At 56.0% G+C, this 15,170-nt stretch overlaps 1 long non-coding RNA gene across 1 annotated transcript; it reads right to left on the reverse strand.

Moving 5' to 3' along the window:
• Nucleotides 1-2,237: 2,237 nt before the first annotated feature.
• LOC132528863 (uncharacterized) lies at nt 2,238-4,078 on the reverse strand. The gene is made up of 3 exons (XR_009543315.1): nt 3,982-4,078; nt 3,452-3,562; nt 2,238-2,447 (listed from the first exon to the last, which is right to left on the reverse strand). It is a non-coding gene; the product is annotated as an uncharacterized LOC132528863 (long non-coding RNA).
• Nucleotides 4,079-15,170: the final 11,092 nt, after the last annotated feature.

A 15,170-nucleotide genomic window follows, 5' to 3' on the forward strand; every position in this document is an offset into this window, starting at 1 on the left:
TATTTATAGCTTTGAGCGCCGAGAAACACACTGAATTTATCGCTTGCTTCTATAAATAACCCTGGCAAACGGGTGCCCAGCGAGGAGGGCAGGAGGGGGAGAGAGAAGCAAGGAAAGGAAAGGTGGGGGGTAGGGCGTGGGACGTGTCTGTGGACTCTGTCCCCAAGGTGGGGTGACGCGTGTGCTCAAGGACGGCGGAGGCTGGGTGTGGGTGTGTGTCTGAGGGCAAGTTCACCTAAGTCACACAGCGTATGCCCCTGGGATGAGGGTGACTGCACGTTTCCGAGGGCATGTGTGAGCTGACTGTGTGTTGGTGTTTGTCTCTGGTGCCACGTTGGTGGCAGTGAGGTGAATAAGCACAAGACAGCCCCGAAGAGTGGCTCGTCTATAAATGGATGTGCAATGGGGCTGAGAGGCAGCAGCTCTGGACTAGAATCCGGCTCCTTTCTCTATGGCTGGGTGACAGAAAAAGACGACAAGGAGACCGTTTTCTCCAGGGTTCGATGGCACAGGGGGCAGGAAGTGAGGCCTAGGAAGCAGGCTGAGCATAAGTCTGTCTGTGTGTCGGGCTGCACCAGTAGGAGGGAGGAGGCGCCTGGTGTCCTAGAGCAGCAGCCAGGGTCACCTGCTCCCAGACCTACAGGGACCCTGGCTTTGGGGCTTTGGGCTACGGCCCTCCTCAGAGGACCCTGCTGGCAAGTCCTGGCTCAGGGTGGGGGTAGGGGACCAGGCAGTGCCAAGTGTCAGAGCTGTGCTTTCTGATACTGCGCCGCCTGCCCCTCCCACGGGCTCCCCCCGCGCCCCCAGGGCTGCCCAGGACCAGGCTTGCGGAATGAGAGCCTTGGCCCTGCTCAGCCAGAGGGCAGTGGTCCTGCCCCTTCTCCTCTCCCCCAGCCGCAGTCCCCCGCTCAGCACTTCCACACAGAAATGGCTGCAGCAGCCATTAGCTCAGGGAAGCGCTCTGCATCTCTAATGAGGACATTTGCATATATAACGAAGAACCTTCACACGTGTTGGGGAAGCTGCCCCTCCTCTCTTTCCCCTTCTTCTCTCCCACCAGCTGCCACCCTGACCTGTAGCTCTGGGGGTGGGCGTGAGGGTCCCTGCCCACTTGGCTGGGGGATGTGCTGAGGGGTCCCAGGCACAGACAGATTGCAGGGGGTTCCCCTCTCTGGGTCAGACACAGGCAAGGTGAGAGCCCATTGTGGCAGTGTGCTGGAAGGGACCCAGCTACTTGTGAACAGGAGCCTGGGCACATGCACAGAGAGAAGGTCAAGGTCAACCCACCCACCTCTGCCCAAGTGCACTGCAGCACATGGTAAGGTAGCCGGCTCAGCACAAGTATGCAAGACACGTCCCAGGCTGCACCCACGCGATGCGCCTGCACACTCACGCCCTGGCACCAACACAGGCAATTGGAGAAAAATGCACCTGTACCAACACTTCCTCCATCCAAGCAGGGGCCCCTCTCTCCTTTCCCCCTCCTTTCCTTGCTCCCTTCGAACCCTATCCACAGTGTTTCTCATAGAGTCACCAGCCCCTGTTCAGGCCAGAAAACTACCGCCTCCCACTCCCACACGCGTTCTCAGATCTATTAAGCACACAAGAGCCCATTTTCCTTAAAAAAAAAAAAAAAGAGAGAGGGGCCCTTGCACCCTAGATAGGTGGTACTGAAGGAGGAGAGAAAATGCCAGGGCAAGGGCAGCTGGGAGGGCTGCAGGTTAGGAACTGGGGGAAGGTGGGGGGCGTCTAGGGAGGAGCAGAGACTGGGAGCTAAAGTCCCCACAAGGTCATTCTCAGGTTATCCCCGACAGCCCTGACTCCCCCCGCTGCAGACCAGCCAATCCCTGGCCCCCACGGCCTCCCCCGCCCTCCTGTTGGTCCTGCTGAGCCACGTGACCCTCCCCTTCTCTGGCAGCTCCCCCCCCATGATGGATGCAGCGGCTCAGCTGTACCTGTTGGGGGACAGGGACTGCACAGCTCCTAATTACCTCCTTCTTGAGCTTGGGCTGGGGGCAGGGCTGGGCTGTACGAGGGCTCGCTGCTCGCTCGCTCCACTGGGGCTGGGGCTGACCTCCTGCGCTAGAGCCAGGCCTGGAGGCAGGCAGTCCCTGAGCTGCTCTGGGGTGATGGGCGTGCGGGGGGCACTGGGTGGGGGTGTGGAGTGGCGGGGAGCTTCTGGAAGGCTGATAGAGGGAACGAAAGCACATCACAGCTATAACATCAGCGACCTGGGAAGCTGGGATACTTTGAATAAACGACCTTTCTCCAAGTCTGCCCCACCGAGAGTAAGGTTCAAGTTAAATATCGAGGAGAACTTTCTGGCAGTCAGGGACAAGAAACACTTGCACAAAAGTCGGAAATGTGGAGGCAGAGGTTTGGAAGACTTCTTAGAAGGCGAATGAGATCATCCTTTTTCTGCCCGGTGGGAGGCTCACAGAAAACAGCTGCAGAAGAAGGAGGCTGGAGTTAGAGTAGCTGGGCTGGAGGTAGAATTTGGAAGGGCTTCTCGGAGCGGGGGGATTGGGTGACCCTGGACTTGGCAGTTGAAGAGCTTATCATAGATCAACGTGGGAGGCTCTATGTCTGGGCCTGCTTGGGGAGGCATGGGGAAGACCTCAGGACTGTAAAGGTGGCAGAGCTCCATCAGGCTTCTCCACAGCGGCACCAAGGTCTTAGGGGGCAGATGCACATTTTAACAGATCGCCAGTGCGGGGGATGCCTGGTGGGCTCGAGCGCCTGGGCCAGAGGTGGGCAAACAGGTGGTTACAGAGGGAATGGGACCTCTCCAAGATTTGTCCTGACTCCGAGATCCTGTGAATCCCCAAATTAGGATTCTCCATGGGATTCAAGAAGAGAAACCTGGGAAGGGTGAGCAGAGCTGGTGAATAGCAGCAGGAATCCTGGCTACCAGCCCCCTCCCCTTGGGGGCAGTGGCTGTGATAATCGCTGATCACTGTTAATGGATACTGCAGGTCTCAGTAATGACAGCCCCACTGGGATTCATTAGTCACGGTCCCCACACCACTGGGGGTCTCTCAGCTAAGGGAACAGGGGAAGAGGTAGCCTGAGCCACTGGTACACTGGGTCCCAGAGGAGGACAAAATAGAACAGCTGTCCTGGTGAGACATCTCTTCCTCGTGCTTCAGCCAGTGCCTGCAGTGAGGATGGTGTGCAGGAAGGCGAGGGGCAGGCGGGCTCCCAAGGCCTCCGGTGACCCCTCTTCCGAGGGGTCTCTACTTCTCTCTCTCCAGAGCATGTCCCTCCTCTCTGTGTTTACATGGGTCCCTGCTGGCTGAACTGTCCCCCACCACTGGACTCTCCCTGCCCTTCTGAGCTCATGGGCTGCTGAACGGTCAGCCCTCCCCTCCCCTGCCCTTTCCTAGTGTCCCGGGTGTCCTTCACTACTGTTGTGAGATTTGGGGGAAGTCTCAGGCGAGGAGATGCTTACTCTGTTCCTGGGTGTGTGTCTGCTTCTCAGAGGGTTTCTTCCTGGGCCTGCTGGGTGCAGGCTCGAGGAGTGTCTGGAGGAGGTGGCGAGGCTTCTGCCCATTCAGGGCGGCTTACGAGGGAGACGGAAGGGGCGGGGAGCCGGTGTTCCATCATCTCCCCAAAAGCAGACCAGGGCGGTTTTTGAAACTAGGTTTTCCTGATCTTGGCATCATACTAACATGTGCACACATGCACACACACACTCACCCCAAGAGACAACACACAGATACACTGACACATTTTCTCCGGCAGTCTGCCCTGTGAGCTGCTTCCAGGGTAAATTCACTAAGAAACTCCCTCGCGTGGGTCCCCCCCTCCTAACCCGGGTGAAAACCTTCCATGACTCCCCGGTGCCCATGGGTGAGGCTCAGACTCTCTGTCCTAGCATTCAAGGTCTTCTCTGATCTGGTCCCAGCCTGACTTCCCAGCCCAGTCTCCCATAATCCTCCAACGGGAGTATCTTCCGAAAGAAAGGTCGTACGCACTTACATTTCCTCCAGGATCACCGGGGGACGTGCCCTCGTCCCACTCACATCTCTGCTGGGGTAGATACACCTCCTCCAGGAGGCCTTCTTGACTCAAGGCCTCAGCTTATAGCAACTTCTTCCTTAGTGTGTCCTTGACATTTGGAGGATAAGTCTTTCTATAGGCTGGGGGGAGGGCCCTTTTTCCCCACTTCTGAGCCTCTCCAGGCAGGGCCTGTATTTATCCACCTTTATTTCCCTGGTGCCAACATGGTACCTGGAATCTGTGTGTAAACAGCTGAGAACCTGGCTCTGGGGAAGAGCATCCATCCAAATTGGATCAAGCTCCTGCTTTGGCTCTTCCTGACTTTGTGACCCTGAGCAAGCAGCTTGTCCTCTGTTTCCCAATTGTACCATGAGGAGGTTAGACCTCCAAGAAGCTTGTCCTCTCAGTTTCCCAATTGTACCATGAGGAGGTTAGACCTCCAAGCAGCTTGTCCTCTCAGTTTCCCAGTTGTACCATGAGGAGGTTAGACCTCCAAGCAGCTTGTCCTCTCAGTTTCCCAATTGTACCATGAGGAGGTTAGACCTCCCTGCTCTAAGATTCTGTATTTCTGCTGTGGTGAGGATGGAGACGAACATCCTCAGGTAGGTGCACATATAGCCCTTTCCAGTATAGGTGGTAAGGAGGCTGAGGGTGGTAACTAACTCAATGGCAATTAAACTCGAGGGTCCAGAGAGTTCCTGACCCAGGGAGAAACCAGGTTGGTGTCAGGTCTAGACAGATCCATGTGATTTTGGACTACTTCCTCTACCTCTTGCACCCTCAATTTATTTATATGAACAATAGGATTGATGTTTCAGGCTTCTTTTTGGCATCAGAGAAGATTAAGTCTGTGGAAGCTTAATTCATACACACAGTACATCTAGGGACTCAGTTATCTGGGGAGTGGTGTGTCTGGGTCCTCTCCCCTTCTCGGGTCCTCTCCCCTTCTCAGGTCCTCTCGTGAGGGTTCTGCTCTGTTTCTTCTCTCCTTGATTACTGCCTGGGAGAACCCCTGCTCACCTCTCCTGCAATCAGCTGGGGGTGCTTGGCAACAGGCTTTAGTTGGGTCCCTGCTGGGTGGTCTGGGCTGCAGAATGCTGGGTGAGCTTCTAGTTAGCTCCTCGGGGGGAGTCTCCTATGCAAATGCCGCTATGCAGGGATGGCAGGATTTCCCACACCCTGGGCTCCCATAGTCTCCAAGCCATCCTGCCCCCCATCTGACCTGACCTCTGGGATCTCTCCCAGCCTGAGATACGTCCCTGTTGCCTCATCACCCTTCCCTGGGAATACTGAGGCTGGAGTTGTCTAAAGTGGCCAGGAAAATTCCTCAAAAGTGTGAGGAAGGGGGAGGGGTCTTGAGTGAGGAGAGACCCCTGTCCTACATTATGGCCTCCGTCTCCCCTTCGCTTCCCATGTCACCCCTGGGAGAGGGTTGGATGAAGGCCCCAGAGTTCGCCCCCCAAACCCCCATGCCCCAGTCTCTACAGGACCTTAGAGGCAGGAAACTTTCTTCACAGGGAGCTGAAGGGGACCTGGAGTATGTTCAGGGGATCCCAGGGTCCAGCTTCCCAGCCCCTCCCCACTCTGTGATCTCCAAGGACCTCCGTGCATGCAGACCCGGGAGCAGCTGCTCTGTTTATGATGTGGGAGGTTTATTCCTACTGACGCCTCTCAGCTCAGGGCTCTTGAGGGAAGAGGGGATGGACTGTGGGAAAATTGAGGAAGAGGAGCCAAGTCCAGCTTTGGGAGGAGTTGGGTTAGTGACTTTTCCCCTCCTTGGAGCAGCTGGGAGGATCTAGTAAAATCTAGCACTTTCTCCTTGGGAAAAAGGACCTAGACAACCAGTGGGGGGTGGGGACCAAGAGGGGGACCCTGAGGACAGAGTAGGGTCAGCAGTGTGTGGGGCTGCAGTTTCTGGGAGTAAGAGCTGGCGAGAGCCCCAAGCAGGTCTCAGCGAGATTGGTTTGGTTGTGAATCGAGTATCCATGTCATTATGAATAAGTGTGTGAGGGCCCTCGAGGTAGGGGCTGAGTCACAGTGTTTCATTTTTATGAACAGGACTGGCCTCTGCTTGTGGGAGGCCCAGAGAGGGCAGAGGACTGGGCAAAGTCACACAGCACTCGCCTCCGATCAGCGGCTGTCCTGGCCTGGCTTTCTCTTGCTCTTATTTTCCCAGCCACTCCTTTTTTCTTTTTTTTAGATTTTATTTATTTTTGGCTGCTTTGGGTCTTTGTTGCTGTGCATGGGCTTTTTCTAGTGCAGTGAGTGGGAGCTACTCTTGTTGCCGAGCACGGGCTCCAGGAGTTGCAGCATGCGGGCTCAGTAGTTGTGGCACGTGGGCCCTAGAGCATGCGGGCTTCAGTAGTTGTGGCGCGCCGGCTCAGTAGTTTTGGCACATGGGCTTGGTTGCTCCGCAGCATGTGGGCTCAAACCTGTGCATTGGCAGGCGGATTCTTAACCACTGCGCCACCAGGGAAGTCCCTCCCGGCCACACTTGATCTGATTTTAAAAATATATATTCTCCACTCTTCACAATTTCCCATGCTCTCTCCAACCCCTTTTCCCCCTAAATAGTTATGTATGAACTTTGACCCCAGGAAGCCGCTTGGGGGGACCATTTTGGGAAGACATGATAGAGCATCGTAAAGAATTCCGACAGCTTGCAAACAGCCTGTGCTAAATTGCCCCTTCAAGTGAAAATTAAAGCAAATGTCTGTTTTATGACCATGTTTTCTTGGGCTGCAGCTATTGTGGGAGTGCGGGGGGGCCCAGAGCTGGGAGGCATGGAGAGGGTGGAGGTACTCGGCGTGGGGTATACCTGGGCCTCTGGTCCACTCCCTGCATCCCTCCCTCCACGCTTTTCTGCGCAGAGATGATGTAGAAACAACCTTATCACCGTAGTCTCTTTTCAGGCCCATCTCTTCTCCCAGTGGGGCTTGAAAGGGTTCTTGCTCTTTCTGGGGCGCCAGCCTCCCAGAGTGCCAGTGGCAGAAGCCCTAAGGTCATCCAGCCAGGCGCTTGGCTTGGGCTCTGTGACCCCCTCTTTCTCTGGCGGGCCTCTGGGGCTGCTGCTGGGGCAGAAGGAGGGACCACTGCTCAGGTTCCAGACTACCTCCTGCTCTTGCACTGTTTTCTCCAGACCTAGTCCACCTTTGCATATGAGGCATAGTGTTTAAAAAGTGGTTCTAAGGCAATAATAATAATAGTGATAATATAATAATAATAAATAATTGTAAAAGAAGGAAACCGCTGGTCTACTCTAATACCTTCATTACATAAACAGAGACACTGAGGCCCAGAGAGGACATTTTGTGGAAGATCTTGGACTGGGGAAAAGGAAATCTGGGTTCTGATTCTGACCCAAGTCACTTCCCCTCTCTGGGTCTTGGTTTCCTCATCTGTAAAACTCAATGATCGGATTCCATGAACTCCAAGGTCCTTTTCAGGCCCGTGAAGCCCTAGATCAATAAATACATAATAATGTACTAGGATGTGCCAGGTCCTAAGTGCTGTGTGTTTTCCAGGGGTCGTCCCATTTAAGATTCAATGATTTTATGAGATGTCATCATTCCCGTCAGATCACTAAGGGACAGTGAGGTGAAATAACTTGGCCGAGGTCCTGCAATGGCAAAGTCAGACTGGACCGCTGGCAGTCCCCCTCCAGGGCCTGGGCACTCAGTCACTGCTCCCATGAGGACCGGATCCAGATCCGTCAGCTGGGGAGTGGGAGCCCAGCCTCACTGACCCCTGGGCTGGTGTTCGTTCTGCTGGACCAGGCCACCTGTTTAGCCAGGGTGGGGAGAGCCTCACACTGTCTGGAGGCTGCTGGAGTCTGCTGTACTCAGGCTGTCGGTGTAATGCTCAGGGCACGCCTCAGAGAAGGGGGCTTCGGGGCAGAACGGGGCTTCTTGAATGAGGCTTTGAAAAGCTGAGAGGAGCTTTTAGATTTGTTACGAGGGACTCCAGGAAGCTATGAGGGTTCTTTTTTATTTTAATTGAAGTAGAGTTGATTTACAATATTGTGTTAGTTTCAGGTGCACAGCAGTGTGATTCAGTTATACATATATATGTGTACTATCTATATTCTTTTAAAAAATTCTTTTCCATTATAGTTTATTATAAGATACTGAATATAGTTCCCTGTGCTATACAGTAAATCATTTTTGTTGCTGTGAGGGTTCTTGATCAGGGCAACAGCTGTATAATTTTTTTTTTTTTTTTTTTTGCGGTACGTGGGCCTCTCACTGTTGTGGCCCCTCCCGTTGCGGAGCACAGGCTCCGGACGCGCAGGCTCGGCTGCCATGGCTCACGGGCCCAGCCGCTCCGCGGCATGTGGGATCTTCCCGGACCGGGGCACGAACCCGTGTCCCCTGCATCGGCAGGCGGACTCTCAACCACTGCGCCACCAGGGAAGCCCAGCAGCTGTATAATATTATAGAAAATCCCCTCCTTGCCCCTCACCCAGTGGCCTCCCCACCTAGGAGATCCTGCTGTAGGGAGCCCAACCGGCCCAGCCTGCAAAGCCACTCAGTGACCCACGCCCCCTCCCCATAACTAGTGTCCCTTCCACCCTGGTTATTCCAGCCTCTTCTCAGCGGCTTCACCGCTAGAACTGGATGTTGGATCTGGCTTCCTCCTCGGAAGACAATTTATGGTTACGTGTCGGAGACTCTGTTTTAATGAAGTTGCAAAAGTAGGTTAATGGGCTGTGGGTGTTTTTCCTTCCCCTCCCCCTGCCCCATCTCCGCCCCTGGGCGGATGAATGATGCCTCTCCCAGCGCAATGCAGAGCTGACCTGAGGATCTCAGGCCCGGTTCCTTGGCCTCCCGCTGGGCTCCTCAGATCTCCTCCTCCCTGCTGCTTGGGAAGGTGCTTAGAATGTCTAACCCCAATCCCTCCTGCTGTCACTGTGGCCCAGAAGACGCTCCGAAGTCTGCCCAGACTGGCATATTTGAGTGGCAGGGACTATGGCAAGGGCTTGGGCAGGGGTGGGACCCTGAGGAAGTAGGAAGCTAGAATTATGGATAATGGACATCTTTAGGGTTAGAGAGGCATGGAGGTAGAAGCTTAGCTAGAACGGACCTGGAGAACTCGGCGAGGTTGAGGGGAGGAACCAAGCTTCTGGGAACCTCTCCAGTTGCTGCCCCTGTCTCCCTAATTCATCTCTGTGCGTCCTGGTGCCGTGCCTGAACGTTTGCTGTGTGAATGATGGATACAGAGTGATGGCTCTTCTCTCCCCTCCCTAAGTCTCTGGGGCTAGAGCTCCCCCTCATCCTTGCTCTTCTCTGAAATGGCCCTCCGCCTGTTCCTGCTGGGGACCCCTTCCCTTCCCACCTCTCTGCCCAATCCTTGCCCCACACCCCCATCTCTCAGGAAGTTTCCCATTGTTACGCTGCAAGGACAATTCTCCATTTATTTGCCTGGGTCCAAGCTGAAGGCCTATCAGCCCTGGAAGACTGGGGTCTCCAGGGAGAAGGGTCTGTATCTTTTTCCTCCAGATTTCCCCCTGCCCAGCAACACCCAAGCGTGGCTCTCGGATTGAGGTGGGATCCAAGATCCTGGGTGATGTTAGGGACACACAACCAGGAAGACCATCCTGCTGCCGGGGCCCCTCTCCCTGGTCCTTCGTCCCTACAGAAAGCCAGGAGCATGCCTCGTCTCCGGCCAGCAATCACTCCCAGGCCCTCTCTGTCAATAAATGAGGCTGTCGGCCAGGGTTCGGGAGCTGAACGCCAAGATGGGGTGGAGCACAGCCTCGATGCCTGCAACCTCAGATTATCCCCCTCTTCTGGAAACCTGGGCTACCTCAGCCCCTGCTTCTTTTACGGCCTTGACTCTCTCCCCTGTCCAGGCCCAGGAAGAAGCATGGGCTCTTGGCCTTTTAGATTAACCCTACAGAAATCCCAGAGAAACCCTACCAGAAAACCCACCATAATCTCCATGAATACCCTAAACCTTACACCAGAATCTAAACTAACATCCCAAAACCTATGGTAACACCCAGGACTACCTGGCCCAGGCAGTGCTACAGTGCCACGCCAAGCATGGCACAGGAACCCCAACCCAGGCTCTCTGCAGGGGCGCCTAAGCCTCCCAAGCTGGCGTTCTTGCACCCCTGCACGTGTTTTCTTTCCTGACCTAGACAGGACGTTCTTCCTGCAGACTCCAAAGCCCTCAATGACCTTGATCCCACTCAGTTTCGCTGTGGCAGAGGGAAGTGTGGGTGCACAGGGCACGGATGTGGGTTGGGTGGTGCCTGCAGGATGTCAGGGCCCGGGAGAGGGACCTGGTCATCTGCCAACTTGTCAGGATGTCCAAGGAGCTCAAGCAGGAGGCCTAGAGGTTAGACCTTGGGAGGCCCTGCCTGAATCGGTTGGGCCCAGGTTTACTCAGAGATGGGTAAGCAGAATGAGGATGTGACAGATGTGGCTTCTCTTTTCCTTGGTCTCAGCTCAAGGACCCTCCTCCCTTGAGATTCGGGGGAAGAGGGGGGTCTGGGAGGACAGCAGACTGGATGGCCCCATAGGATCAGGGAAGCCCAGAAGCCATGATGGTTTACACCTGACGTGGGCATCCTGGGGCTTCTGTGGAAATGTCCACTGATATAAAAGGAGACAGGATTGCTGGGTTCCCCGGACACACATCTGTACACATGTCTACCGTACAGATGTTTTGGGCGTGGATCGGGGGAGGGTATGGGAGGGGAAGATGATGGGAGGGTTGGAAAATGGCAGTTCAGAGGGAGGACACACAGGCCCAGTCCGTTAGTCTGATGAGAGAAGAGACTCACGTCTAGGACCTGATTAAGGAATAGCTGGAAGGGGTTGTTCAGTGCAGGGAGAAACAGAGGAGAAGCAAGGGTTTCAAATCAGGAGGGCTTCGTGGAGGAGGAGAGTGGGCAGTGGGATGGAAAAGAAGGGAGGGGCAGAGTTGAGGAGGGCTCTGGGCGGGCTCTGCGGCTCTGACTGTGGGGGAGACAGATTCCCTGGCCAGGCTGAGAGTCCAAGCTGCAGAGTCACCAGAGGTTAGAATCTCTGGGGGTAAAATTCTGAGGATGAGCGTGGAGGTGGAGGCAGGAGGTTTGGGGACTCCAGGCTCTGCCCTTAGCCCTCAGCCTTGAGCAGTTCACACACACTAATAGTGTCTTCTTTCCCTAATCATAGGGGATGAAGCAAGCATTCTTTTTTTTTTTTTTTTTTTTTGCGGTACGCGGGCCTCTCACTGTTGTGGCCTCTCCCGTTGCGGAGCACAGGCTCCGGACACACAGGCTCAGCGGCCATGGCTCACGGGCCCAGCCGCTCCACGGCATGTGGGATCTTCCCAGACCCGGGCACGAACCCGCGTCCCCTGCATCGGCAGGCGGACTCTCAACCACTGCACCACCAGGGAAGCCCGAAGCAAGCATTCTTGATTTTTAAAAAGCTTCTATGGTGGGTGAGAACACCCCTTGGGAGGGGGATATTTGGGCCCCAATGTTATAGACTTCAGCAGTGTCAGCCCCTCCTGGTGTGTGAGAAGGCAAGTTCTGAGGGGCTGGGACAGCTCTGCCACAGGCCAGTCCCTTAAACAGCCTGAGTTTCCCTAAACCGAGGGGAGTTGCACTGGCTGATCACTCGGGGCCCCTTCCTCCGTCTGATATTTGTTTAATAATTTTCAAGTCCTTCACGAGAATCAAATGAGATCACGCATGCTGAGAAGCTTTGACAAAATATAAAGCATGCTGTCATTGTGAGGGGTTCAGGGGCTGCCTGGGGCCGGGGGAAAGGCGCTTAGAGGCGGGCCATGGGCTGGGACCCCTGGAAGGGAAAGGCAGGCCCCTGCTGGGTTTATGCCTCTGCCTTGCCACTGCCTTGCCCCTTCCCAGCCCAGCCCCAGGCTCTGGGGACTGAGCCCGGCTCAGGATGGGGGTGGGGCTCCCAGGGGCAGGGGCAGAGGGGTGGGAGCCTCCCCTTTGAGTGGCTCCGAGCTGGAGCACAGCAATTACGCAGGAGGATTTATGTCCTTTTGCCTTTAATCGGAAACTCCGTGTCAAGAAGAAAAATCTGCACTGTCCTCCGGCCCGGCTTCCTGCTTTATCATTATTATTGGAGGAAGGTTGATCTGGAAACTTAAGGAAAAGTGGGGTTGGGGGTGGGAGCCACCAGGGAAAGGGAGGTGTGGGGCAGAGGGTGGCCTTCCTACTGTTTGTCCTGCTTCATCACAAGAAGGGGACAAAGGGCAGCCCGGGGGTTGAGGGTCCTGGAGGGCAGGTGAGAAGACACAAGAGGCTCACTAGGGGAAGTGTAGGGGCTGGGGATCATGGGAGGAAGGGGCATCCGGGGAGCAAGGGAGACACCAGGAGGGAGGGAAAGGATGGGTGACCACAGGGAGACACCAGGAATTAAAGGGACTTGGGAAAGAGGACGAAGAGAACTAGGGCTCATGGTGGAGGGAAGGGGCGGCCGGGTGCTGGAGGGACACTGGGGTGGGGGGTGCAGGGGGTGGAATAACCGGAAGGGGGAGCAGTGGCTCTAAGGGGGATGCTGTGGGAGAGGGAGAGTGTAGGGTAACCAGAGGGGACACAGGGTGGAGGGCAGAGGAGGGCTGGTAAGTCACGGAGAAAAGAGGCCTCTAGGGCCTGGGATGCGCAGGGGCTGGGGCTGATGGGGGGGCTGGGCTAGGGACTCCGGGTCCGTGGCTGTCTCCATCTGTACCTGCTGACCTGCCCTCAAGAAGGCTGTTCCTCCCCTGGCCCACCCAGGACCCGTGTCTCCTGGTCTCCTGGGTGGAGGGCGCTGGCCTCCCACAAAGGCCCTGGTTTCCCCTTCCACTTTGGGAGCAATTTCTCCAGGAGATGGGGTATAGTGCTTGGGAATACTCAGCAGGAATCCTTGGGCCCTGGGGAGACTGGACTAGAAGTGTTGGAAGGCGAAAGGCCTGCACCCTGGGGAAGGGGAGGGACCCAGGAGAAAAGGCCTCCTAACACCCCCAACGTCCTTGTTTGGAAGTCCCCCTAGTGTCTTAGCTGTTATCCCTCCTGTTGCCGGGATTTCATCCTCATGTGTGGAAAGGGCACCAGCCCTGGGATCGGTTCCCGGGAACTGACTCCCTGTGTGCACTTCTGTGAATCTCAGGGTTCGCACCCACAGCGTGCAATATCTACGCGGCAGGCCGTGGTCAGGCTTAGAGATGGTTAGGTGAAGGATCCAGCATGTAGTAGCCACCTGGGGGGTAACGCCCAATATATGCAACCTCCTTCGTTTACAAAGGACAGGTTAATTCTCTGTGAGTTTCCTCAACGAGCCTGGGTGGGTATCGTTATCCTCCTAGAGATGGGAACCGTGGCACAGAGCCGCTGAGTGACGTGCCCAAGGCCACACAGCACATCACTGGAGCAGCCAGGTGAGACGGCCCCATAATACCTCCTGAGGGCCTTGAAGATCTTCCTCTGGGTCTCCTCCCTCCCTCCTTCCCCTGAGGGCCTCACACTTGGCCCCTCGGCCCTGGGACCTGGGGTCGTTTGGGATGCTCAGTGGAGTGTCTTGGCTTCCAATCCTCCTGCAGTCTGGGCCGTGCCCACCTTCGCTCGCCTCCACCCCGGCTCAACTGAGAGGTTTTATAGCCGTTTACGAGCAATTTCTGTCCATATATCACTGGAGATATATAGCCGGGCAAATATTAGGGACCCAAGCAGAGGTTTTAAGAGGTGAGTTTTACTGCCGCTGAAAGAAGGCGTGATAGGCAGCCTGTGGAGACCCACCTCCCTCTCGCTTACTTGGCGGCGGCCGGGCGGTGGCAGCATGGACTGGGGTTCGGCCAGGAAAACTGTCTGTGAGCACCCGGGGGTGCCAGCCTGAGGGGAGTGATCAAAGAGTGGGGCTCTGATCCTCAGAGAGCTGTGTGAGTGGGAGGAGGTGGGGTCACAAAGCAGGCCAGAGGTCACAGGCTGGCTTGGACAGAACACCCTCGCCAAACCCGAGCGAGAAGCCACTGAGCTCCTGCGGATTCGCTCCACAGAAACACAGACTGAAGTGAGACACCAGGGAAGCACTGCCCAGCACAGGCCACTGGAAGAGGCTGCCGTGTTGCCTTTTGCGGGAAGTCCTTAAAATCTGGATCTGAACGAGGAAACCGCTGGCCAGAGGCAGAGGGCTGGACACATGGCCTCTTACCCTCTCGGACCCTGCGCAGGTGATGCTGGAGGAAGGCCTGCAGGAGGCCGGCCTTGACCTCCTCTGCTCTGGGCCCGGGCCTATGTGGGCCGCTGGGTTTGGGTGAGCGCAGAAGGGTGAGGAGAGCCTTCTTGGCTTGTGGCATATGGTGAGAAGATGTCCCCGGGAATCCTCGCTGCTGATTTAAGCAGCTCCGACAGCTTTATGGCGCCTCCTCGAGTGAGCCCCCAACGCTGGCCGTTTAACTTTTTAGCGTTGTTTAACGCTTAGGCTCCGGCGGACAGGCAGGCCCCTCGGCCCCAGAGGCAGCAGCACTAAATCAGGACACTCACAGGCCCCGATAAATAATTTTTACAGGGCACGCAGCCCATAGATCACCAGTGGGGGTGGGGGGAGAGCGGCTGTGATATTTCAAGCAATTGTCATATATGACTACCCTGTGCTCTGATCCAGGTCATGCACATGGCAGCCAGCTTCATAACCAAAGTCAGCTCCAGGGCCCCCCAGCCGGGGCACGGGCGGGGCTGCGGGAGCTGGTGGCTCCGATTACCCCACAGCCAACGGATGACCCGCGGACTCATCGTCTGCTCAACCTGCCCTAGTGTGCCGAGCGTGGGCCCCCATCCGAGCTGCCTCTGGCACTGGGAGAAGGGAGGGCTGAGGGCCGGGTGGGAATGACTCTTCCCCAAAAAGTCATTTTTCAGACCACCTTCCTGGTTCCCCCATCCGACTCCAAACCTGAGGGTCCCAGGAGAGAGCGGGCAGCATGCCTGCAGCAGAGGGAGGGTAGAGCTAAGCAGAGCTGAGGGCTGGAGGGAACAGGAACTGTGTGTCCGCTGCACGCCGTTCACACCTCTAGTGAAAGAGGCGGGTGGGGAGTAGAAGGAGAGGCACGAACAGTGTGAGGAAGAAGGCCAGGAAAGGACAGGGACAGAAGAATGAAGACGGAAAGACACATGAAGACTCAGAGAAAGTGAGAGAGACAGAGGCAAGGGGAGACAGACAGAAACTCACCCA

The sequence above is a fragment of the Lagenorhynchus albirostris genome, chromosome 11, assembly GCF_949774975.1.
Source record: "Lagenorhynchus albirostris chromosome 11, mLagAlb1.1, whole genome shotgun sequence".
NCBI classification, from domain to species: domain Eukaryota; kingdom Metazoa; phylum Chordata; class Mammalia; order Artiodactyla; family Delphinidae; genus Lagenorhynchus; species Lagenorhynchus albirostris.